Source organism: Hibiscus syriacus, unplaced genomic scaffold (assembly GCF_006381635.1).
Source record: "Hibiscus syriacus cultivar Baekdansim isolate YM2019G1 unplaced genomic scaffold, ASM638163v2 tig00110450_pilon, whole genome shotgun sequence".
NCBI classification, from domain to species: Eukaryota; Viridiplantae; Streptophyta; class Magnoliopsida; order Malvales; family Malvaceae; genus Hibiscus; species Hibiscus syriacus.
Genome location: NW_024062743.1, coordinates 1,069,320 through 1,080,607, shown reverse-complemented (window position 1 = coordinate 1,080,607; position 11,288 = coordinate 1,069,320). Strand labels below are relative to the sequence as shown.

At 34.7% G+C, this 11,288-nt stretch overlaps 1 non-coding gene across 1 annotated transcript; it reads right to left on the bottom strand.

Annotated features, from left to right (window-relative positions):
- Nucleotides 1-499: 499 nt before the first annotated feature.
- On the bottom strand, nucleotides 500-605 carry LOC120126237. The gene has a single exon (XR_005516441.1). It is a non-coding gene; the product is annotated as a small nucleolar RNA R71 (small nucleolar RNA).
- Nucleotides 606-11,288: the final 10,683 nt, after the last annotated feature.

Here is an 11,288-nt window from a genome sequence, read left to right as displayed (position 1 = left end):
AGTTGCAAGGAACCAAGCATCTATGGCTAGACAAGGGAATGATGTTCTAACACCACAGAAGAATGGTGAAGATATTGAGTTATCTGCTGGAAATGGAGCAGGACAACCATTTTATAATATGGATGATCATAAAAGACTCATCTCAGAACATGTAGTGTCAACGCTTATTGATCTATATACGGGCGTAGTGAGTCAGGTGATTAATACTATAAAGTTTGAGTTGAAGTTAGTCATGTTCTAAATGCTATAGTCTATAGGATAATATGTAGGGTCTGCTGCCGAAGATCCTCGATCCCATTTGCGAGCATTTATGGAGGTCTGTGATTCGTTTGTTTAACAAGGTACTCCTAAGGAAGCACTGAGCTGAAGTTATTCCCTTATTCGTTACATGATAAATCTATAGCATAGTTGAATTCATTATCTCTTGGCAATATATCATCCTGGAATGAGCTGGCATATAAATTCTTGTTACGATTTAACCTGCCTAATATAAATGTTAAGCATCAAAATGATCTTACTTCATTCAAGCAATTGGAATATGAAAGTTTGTATGAAGCATGGGAAAGATTAAAGGATATGTTGCGGAAGTGTCCGATGCATGGGTTTCCACATTGAACTCAAATGGAGATGTTTTACAATGGGTTAAACATACACACTCGTATGACATTCAATGCTTCAACAAACAGAGCTTTGTTAGATAAAACATATGATGAAGCCTATGATATTATGGAGACTATATCAATTACTTATTGCCAATATCCTAATACGAGGAATATGTTTGGCCGACGTAATACTACAACAGTAGATTTTGAAGCTTTTAAATATATGGCATCTCAAATTTCAGCATTGATGGATATGGTGAAGAAGTTACAAAAACCAGGGGAAAATAATAGGTCAAGGTTGTATTTGTCATTACTTTTGTTTATCGTCGAGAAAATCACAACTTTGATGAATGCCCTGAAAATCCTGAGTTTGTTTTCTATGTACGAAATTATCAAAGAAATTACAATACTTTTGGTAACACATACAATGCTATCTTTTAGAATCATCCAAATCTTTCTTGGAGAATTTAGAACATTGCTAATCCATAGCAGTAGTATTATCATCCATAACATTACAATCTGCAATAATCAATGACGCATCTACAGGCACAACATCAAGTTACAGAGTCGTAACAAATACAAAGTCATCAAGGATAATCTTCAACACAAACTTCCACTCTATCATCTCTTGAAGCCTTGATGAAAGAGCACATGGAGAGTCAATCAGCATTATTGAGGGCTTTAGAGAATCAAATAGGCCAAATGGCTAATGCCCTAAATAATCGTTTGTAAGGAACACTGCCTAACGATACTAAAAGTACTTAGCAGCAAGGCAAAGAGCATTGAAAGGCTATTACTACAGGGAGCGAAATTCATATTAGTGTGACAGTTGAAGAGCCTATGAAGAAAGATGAGGAGGTTACTAAGCATAGCAAGGGAAAAATAAAAGAAGATGAGTTAGAGCCACTTGTGGATCATACCACAACAAAAGTTGTAAGACATTGCAATAATTTAGACTCATTATCGATAGTTATACTTTTAAAATCAGACACTTCGTCAACTTCAATGTCGCAACATCAACAACCAATGATGCTTTCACTATTTCCTCAAAGCTTAAAAAAGACAAATGAAAATCGACAATATAAAGCTTTCATTGATGTGCTTTGCCAACTCACAATTAACATTATGTGGATTGATGCATTAGAGCAAAACCCAAACTACATTAAACTTATGAGAAAATTTCTTTCGAAGAAGATGATACTTGGAGAATTTGAAATTGTCGCTCCTACCGAAGGATGTAGTGCTATGGTTAAAAGTCAATTGCCAACAAAGCTTAAAGATCCAAGGAGTTTTACTATTCCTTGCAATATTGGTGATAAATTTGTATGGAAAGCTCTATGTGACTTGGGTGTTAGCATTAATCTTTATGACATTGTCAATTTTTAAGAAATTTGGGAGCGACGAAGCAGCTCCCACTATGATTACATTACAACTTGATGATCGTTCTACCGTGCATCCTAATGGAATTATAGAAAACATGCTTGTGAATGTAGACAAGTTCATTTTTCCTATAGACTTTATCATTCTATATTATGAAGCTGATAAAGATGTTCCTATCATTCTTGGTTATCCATTCCTTGCTATTGGATGAGCCTTAATTGATGTTGAAAATGGGGAACTCATCATGCATTTAAATGATGATCATATAGCTTTTAATGTTTTGAATGATGTTTTTTATATGAATGATAGTGTTGAATGCTTCTCACTTGATGTGATTGATATCTTTACGCAGTAACACTGGGAAGAGTGTTATAGCACAGATGTTACTACTAGTGATGTGGTGGTAATTAAAGAATTATTTGAAGATGAAAAAGGTGCATGTTGTGGTAATTATATGCAACATATTGAACCTCTAGAAATGCCTAACCATATTATCCAAGATCCAAAGGCATCCATTGAAGAACCATATGTTCTCAATTTCAAACCTCTACCGAGGCATCTAAAGTATTTGTACCTTGGAAAGAATGATACACTGCCAGTTATTGTGCCAACATAACTTATAGCCTCATAGGATGCTAAGTTGATCGATGTGATGAAGCAGCATAAGAGAGATATCGCCTGGAGCATCGTCGATATAAAGGGCATTAGTCTAGCATTTTTATGTACAAGATTCTTTTGGAAAACCCTAATAGTAGTTCAATTAAACATCAAAGAAGGTTAAATGTAATCATGAAAGAAGTGGTTAGAAAGGATATTATAAAATGGTTGGATGTTTTTATATATCCAATTTTGGACAGTAATTAGTGCTGACAAGAACCACTACGGGGTAGAGGATATGCATGGACTATAGAAAGCTCAATAAAGCAATGAGAAAATATCAGTTTCCATTACCATTCATAGATCAAATGTTGGATCGTCTTGCCGACAAAGCTTTTTATTGCTTTTTGGATGGATATAGTGGTTATATTTAGATTGTTATAGCACAAGAAGACCAGGAGAAAACTATTTTCACATGTTCGTATGGTACTTTTGCTTTTCGTAGAATACCATTTGGGTTATGCAATGCTCCAACAACATTCCATCATCGTATGATGGCTATATTTTCCAATATGATTGAAGATTATCTAAAGGTATTTATGGATGATTTTTCTATGTTTTGGCAATATTTTGAGCATCGTCTAAATAATTTCGCTGCAATGTTGAGAAAATGTAAGGAAACCAATTTGGTTTTGAATTGGGAAAAATGTCATTCCATGGTTACTTAAAGTATAATGCTCAGGTACCATATTTTTTACCACGACATTGAGGTGGATAAGGAAAAAGTAGAAGTCATTGAGAAACTATCACCTGCTACTAGTGTGAAAGCATATCGAAGCTTTCTAGGTCATTTAGTTTTTATAGAAGATCTATCAAGGATTTTTCTCAAATTGATATGCCATTGTGTTTATTGCTGGAGAAAAACAGAAAGTTTGTCATTGATGAAGAAGTGTTTAAGTCCTTTGAAACAATTAAAGTGAAGTTAGTAAATACTCCTATCATAGTAGCACCATATTGGAGTTTACCTTTTGAGCTAATGTATGACGCTAGTGACTTTGTTGTTGGTGCAGTGCTGGACAACAAGGAACAAGTGTTCTACGCTATCCATTGTGCAAGCAGAGCATTAAATGATGCTCAAATAAACTACACCACAGCTGAAAATGAATTGCTTATATTCGCCAAGAAGGATACAAAGCTTAGGTTGATTCGATGGGTGCTTTTACTTAAAGAATTTTATATTGAGATTCAGGATAAAAAAAGATCTGAGAATCAAGTGACTGATCATTTATCTATATTAGAATCTTGTATCAAATATGGATACATTCTAGTAATTCCAGATGATTTTCCTGATGAACAATTACTCATTGCTACAACATTACCTTGGTATGCTAATTTTGCTAAATATTTAGTTATTGGAATGATGCCACCCAATCTTAACTTTGAGGTAGAAAAAATCGTGCGGGATGTAAGATAATACCATTGGGAAGATCCATATTTATTCAAAGAAGGCAATGATCAAGTTCTACGGTAATGTATTCTAGAGTGTGAGTAGCAAAGCATTTTACAGAATTGCCACAACACTACTTATAGAGGCCATTTAGGTGTATACATAAAACAGTGAAAGTTCTTTAGTTTGGTTAATACTAGCCATCGCTATTCAAATATGCAAATGAGTACGTTAAATAATGTGATCGCTACCAGGGAATGGAAAATATTTCTCGAAGAAATAAGATGCCAATTCAACCTATTTTGGAGATTGAACTTTTCGATGTTTGGGATTAGATTTTATGGGACCTTATCCATTTTTGTGAAACCTTTTATTTTAGTTGTTGTTGATTATGTATCCAAATGGGTTCAAGTTATAGCTTTGCCAACTAGCAATGCTAAAGCGGTGCTAAAATTTCTACACAAAATATCTTCACTTGTTTTGGAACACCCCGAGCATTTATCAATGATGACGTATCTCAGTTTATTGGATCACATGTTGCTAGAGCATTGAACCATTATAATGTAAAACATTGAATTGCTATAGCATAAGATCCACATACCAATGGCCAAGCCAAAGTGTTCAATCGGGAAATTAAACAAATCCATGAGAAGGTTGTAAATCCCTATAGAAAAGACTGGTCACAACGCCTGGATAAAGCACTATGTGCTTATAGGTATTCTTAAAAAACTCCATTGGGGATGTCCCCTTATCGCCTTGTTTATGGCAAATGTGGTCATCTACTTGTCAAGCTGGAGAATAAGGCTATGTGGACATTGAAGAAGTTAAATTTTTACTTAGATGCTATAGGAGAGAAACAAATGTTTGAGCTTAATGAGTTGGGGGAGATCTGAAATAATGCCTATGAGAGTTCACAAATTTACAAAGATAAAAGTAAAAAAGTAGCATGATCAACACATTTTGTCAAGGAAATTTATCGTTTGACAGCATGTTGTTCTCTTCAATTCTCGATTGAAGTTGTTTTCAAGAAAGTTGCGATCTCATTAGTCAAGTATTTTTAAAGAACTTGAAATTTTTCCTCATGGCGCTATGTTACTAAAGAACTTGGTGGATGAAAGCACATTCAAAGTTAATGGGCAACATTTAAAGTATTGTTTCCAACAACAAAACCCTAACATTACTTCAATCACACTAAGTGATCCTTATTCGTTTTAATTTATTTGCATTTGAAATAAGTCAGTATTTTTGACATTTTTATTTTTCTTAGTTCTTATTTTAATTTTCTTTGTACATGATTTTGTTGTTGCATTACTAGCCTATCGCATACTCTTGATTTGATATTCGCTTCACAATAATCGTTGGCCTGGTGATAATTCAATGTTGTTCTTGATGTTACAGCAGTAGTCAGCTGGAAGCATTTCTTCTATGGTAAAAGTACGTGTGAGCTGTAATCCATTTCTACCCCTGATTTTTAACCGTCCATCTTAGCCAAGTATAGTCATCCGTTCAAAAATCTTATCTCTTCACCCTTAAATTTTAATTTTAAATCACAATTTTATCTTCCTTTTTCACACTACCCTATTTACTCACATTTACTTTACCTTTCCTCCCTTCACATTCCCTTCTTCTCTGTGACTCTTCGAAGACTCCATTTCTCTACTCAAACCTTATCCAACTTTTTCCATGGCTCCTAAAAAGAAAGCTAGCATGAAGCTGTCAGGCCGAACACTCACATCAACGTCATCATCATTTACCCTTTAAGAAGTCGCTTCATCGAAAGACGTGATATAATTCATGGAGGATGAGCAGCAAAACTGGTATGAAAAGGAGTTTCATGTTGTGATTTTCTATTTTGAACAAGGCTTTGATTTCTTTAAAGTGAAAGACCCCTAAGTGTTTGATTATATCTCTTAGATGATTACAAAGAGGGGATTGGAGAAATTTGGAAATTACCTGGGTAAAATAAATCTGCAAGTAATGTGGGATTTCTACAGCAATCTCACTGACCAAACTAAACGGTTGGTTCTCGTTTGAGAAAAAATGGTCACTGATGGGAAAACCCCATAAATGCTTTATTGGGTATAACTGATGAGCCTTGTGAGCATTCTGAGTTTGTTGAGAACTTGACTAAAGATGCCTTAGAATGGGTTGGGAGAGAAGTTTGTTTTCCTGGGCGATCGTAGACCATATCAACTACTAATGTTCATACCATCTACTAATGTTCATACCATCAATAGATTGGATCTTGACCGTGATGCTAGGGTGTTGTTTATATTTCTCCGAACTCGATTAATGTCTGCTATGCATTTTTCCATCACTAAGGATAGGATCTTGTTGCTACATTCTCTTCTGTCTAGCAGAAAAATTGTCATTAGAAAAATTATATCTTCTGAAATATTTTCATATGCTCAAAAGATGTTAGGGTATCAATATTTTCCTTACGTAAATACAACACAATGCTATCAAGACCAAGTGGTTTCATTGTCTTCATAGCATGTTATTAATAATTATAGCTCGATTACATTTATTGCTATTAGACGCACATTGCTGAAGGAAGGGTTGGATCCTAGCACAACCCATGATGAGAGGACTAGTCCCGCTACAGCATAGCTTCTGCCTCTGGATAACCAAATTTTGGAAGATTTAAAGAGTTTCATGGCATATTTCAATTAAGCCGCACTCTTCAAAACCAATCCCAAATGCACAATGCGTAGGTCCAATTTTAGGAGTATGCTCGGAGTAGGGATATAGCAACTCAGAGTATATTTACCAAGAAGTTTAAAGGAGTTGAATGAATGTTCTCGGCCTTTCTTGCAAACATCCTTGAAGATTTATTACAGCCAACTATGTATGATACTGAAAACAGTTCAACAAGTACTGACAGTGCTAATGCTACCCAACCATATGGCAATAAAGAGGCAATGGTAACTGACAACAAATCATCTAAAGTTGAGGAAGAAATAGATGGTGAAGAAAATGAATAAAAAAGTGAGAAAGAAGTTGAGTCAAACAAATCCACAAAGTTCTTATAATGGAATATGAAGAGGCTGACATTATTGAGAAAGAAGAAGATTTGAGAAGACACCAACAAAAAGAGAAAGCTAGTGAGGAAGAGGATGCTCCAGCAGAGCAAGCTAGAAAACACTTGTTAGACTTGAGTGAGGCCAAAGCTGTTAATGACTCTGCAACTGTTGAAGAACTTGAATTGGGTTCTGTAAAACTTATAAGTAATGTCATTACAGTTGTCGACCAAAACACTGCTACGAGTATGCTTGAGAATGTTCATGTTACATCGGTTGTCGACACTAAGTGACAAGAAGAAGAAGTGAAAGTTCTAACCTCTACACTTACAATAAAAACCAAGTTGAACATCACAACATCCAGCATTCTAGTCTCTGATGCTACTATGGAAAAATCCACGTCAACGTCCATAAAAGTTCGGTGAAGGCTAAAACAACAGTGAAACATCTTCATCCCATAATTCTCATCCCAAGAAAAAGCCCAAGGAAAACCACGTAGGGGAGTTCTACTCTCCTTTCTCATGTTTTTGTTTCTATTATTTTGTGTTGATGTTTGTTGCATGCATTAGGGAGAATGCAACCCTTAGTTTTTAGGGTGTATTGTTAGTTATGATTTAAGTATTGTATTTAGGAGAGTAACTTTGCATAAAGGAGTTGTATTTGTAATTTAATAGATTAATTTTGTAGAATCAATGAAGTTTTAAGAGAATTTTAGTAATGCCCGATGATGAGAACTATTTTAGTATGAAATTCCATGGGATGTTGTAGACTCCTCTCGAATTTAGGATCTTTAAGAATAATTTTCACATTTTGGGTGTATGTCTTCAATACTTGGATAATTTAGAAATTTTTAAGATATAAACCTCTTATCTTTATTAGATGCTATAGCAATTTTCTTTTTTACTAAAAAAGTGTGAAATGTAGAAAATAAGTTGGGTAATGTTGGTAATAGCTCTAATATAGTTTTAGGAAATAAGTTGGTAATGCTGGTTATAGCTCTAACATAGTTTTATGAAATAAGTTAGGTAATGCTGGTAACATCTCCAACATAGTTCGATAAATAAGTTGGAAATCCAACATTGGTAGAGAAATATTGTTTTAGCGTTGAACATCTTTAACAGAGCAAGTGCAAATTTTTCTACTTAGCTAAGTATTGATTAGATACACTTAAATTACACACTACACTATGAGGATCCTGATTTTGATAGCATGAAATTGCATTCCCTAATTGAAGAATATATCCATGCTATACAATATTGAATGAGTGCAAAGAAAAAAAAAGAATCTTACTTGTTGAATTGATTTTATGAAGTTATTCTATGGCATTACTGTTAGCTAGTACATTTCATGTATTTTTGCTTGACGACAAGAAAAAATCTAGGTTTGAGGGTGTGATAACTCTCCAAAAAGAGTTATCATTAGGATCTTTTATACATAGTTTATTTTTGAATTTGAGTATTTTAAGGAGCATTTTAGTATCATATTTATTTACTTTTTACATATTTTGCATATTGAGAGTTGAGTGGGTTGTATAGGGCTGATTTGGAATTTTATTACTACAAAACTATTACACTGATGTTGTAGCATTGGTTGAAGCTACAAGAGATGCTGAGTGGATCCTACGGTAACTGATGAGTCATCAAGAGGTTATGAGAACCTTCTGGATGGGACAGTTAGCTCGGACAACTGTCATTTGGATGAAAACCACCTGAAACATGAAGGCATATAATTGGAAGATGGAAATTTCTTCAAACCTATAAATTGAGGAACCTTGTGACCTGAAGAGGAGGAATTTTTCTGAACCATTCGAAAGTATATTCTTCATGTTATTTAGTCATACGCCATGGTAGCTTAAGGCCCCACCCAGAGAATGCAGTAACATTAGGATAGATCGCTGAGTAGCATCAGCAGTCAACGGATCATCATTCAAAGTTTATTGTTTAAGATAGGGAGTGACTTTGAATGTTCTTTAAACTCTATGGATGTTATTTTGTACTGATTACTTTACACTTTTCTATGAGACTTTTTTTTGTGTTGTTTTGCTTCATGATTGCTAATAGAAATAGTAGTAATTAAAAGTATGGTATTTCAATTATTTTCTAGCAATAGAGTTGATTGAATTATTGTGCACTTTTGATGCATTGGTATTGCTTAGTGGCAGTGTGTATGTTGAGGAATATACAACCAATTTTTTAACATTGTTAATACTTTGAAATACTTAGTTAATGAAAGTTAACTACATATCTCAAAGGGTTTTAATCATTGATAATCACATAGAAGTAGTTTGTTTAGTTTAATTAAAGTGAAAATTGCAATATCATCTCATGTGATTAAATTATTGATTTGATGTTCTTTACACTGCACGACATGGATATTTTGATTTTCATCTTGTTTGTTCTACATATTTGAACACCCGTAATTTCTAGTAACTTAGATTCTAATGAAAACACATTACTCCTTGTGGATACGATACTCATAGCTCTTTTAGCTACCACTAACTACTTGGGCTTTAGTGTATACTTGCACTTTTGCTATAGCATTTAGCAAGCATCACTAACTCCAGCTAAATGCATAACTTGGTTAACAACCCATCTTTACTAGTTAAACTCAAATGTGATAGGAATGCTTACAAATTTGTCATCGACTACTCAAGGCATCTGCTACTACATTTGCCTTACCTGAATAGTAATCGTAGTCCTTAAGCAACTCGGCCCACCTATGATGTCTCAAGTTCAACTCCTTATGCGTAATTAGGTATTTGAGGCTCTTATGATCGGTAGATATGTGACACTTCTCACCAAATAAGTATTGTCACAAAATCTTCAAGGAAAACACTACTTTCTAGCTCAAGATCATGGGTGAGGTAATTACGCTCATGAGGTTAAAGGTGATAAGATGTTTAAGCTATAACCCTACCCTCCAGCATTAATACGCATCCAAGACCATTCAACGAGGTATCACTGAAAAATGTGAAGTCTTTAATTGACTCTAGTTAAGTCAACAGTAGGACTTGAGTTAAGATGACTTTCAAATATTCGAAACTCTTCTGCCGCTTCTCATCCCAAATGAAAGAACTCCTACCTGAATCAGTTTGGTCGACAGAGCAGCTATCAACAAGAAGCCTTGAACGGATCGACGATAGTATCCAGTTAAACTTAAAAAAAACCACGCACCTCTAAAATTTGAATGGTTCTCTCATACTGTCCATCTGTCTGAGGATGAAAGGTTGTACTAAAGTTCAATCAAGTTCCTAAGGCTCCTTGCAAAGTCTTCCAAAATCTCAATGTGAATCGAGGATCTCGGTCAGAAAAAATCGAAACAGGCACACCATGAAGTCTAATTATCTCTTTAATATACATCTCATCATACTTTTCCATAGAAAAATAGTTCGAACATGAATGAAATACGCTGACTTGATCAATCGGTTAATTATTACCCAAATTGAATCTCTTTTATATGGTGTCAGAGGCAATCCCGTCACAAAGTCCGTCGTCACATTCTCCCATTTCCACTAAGGAATAGAGATTGGTTGCAATAATCCTGAAGGAACTTGATGCTTAGGTTTGACTTACTGACATGTCAAACATTTAGACACAAATTTTGTGATACTTCTTTTCACTCCCGGCCACCAACATCGACTCTTAAGATCCATATACATCTTGTTTCCACCAGGGTGCATCATCAACTCACTACAGTGAGCTTCTTTCAACAGATTATTTTTCAAATCCTCATCATTCGAAATCACAAGCCTCCCTCGATATATAGATTTATGTCAAGCTTAACCTCAAAATATTTATTTTCTTCATTATTTAACTGCTCCATCCTTTTCAAAATCTTTTCATCTTTACTCTGCAATTCTTTGATTTGATCCAACAACGTTGGCCCAAGTTTTTAATTTTGTACATAAAGCACCATCTCCATTCAATGACAGTCTTGCATATAAAGATCGTAAGGCTGAAAATGTTTTTTGACTTAGCGCATCAGCTACCATATTTGCTTTCCCAGGATTGAAATCAATAACTACATCATAATATTTGAGAAGCTCGATCCACCTTCGTTGTCTCAAATTAAATTCCTTCTGGGTCATCAGATACTTCAAGCTCTTATGATCGATATAGAGATAGCAACATTCACCATATAAGTAGTGACGCCATATCTTGATAGCGAACACTACTGTAACCAACTCCAAATCATGTGTCGGATAATTCTTCTCTCGGTTTTAATTTTCTGGATGCATATGTC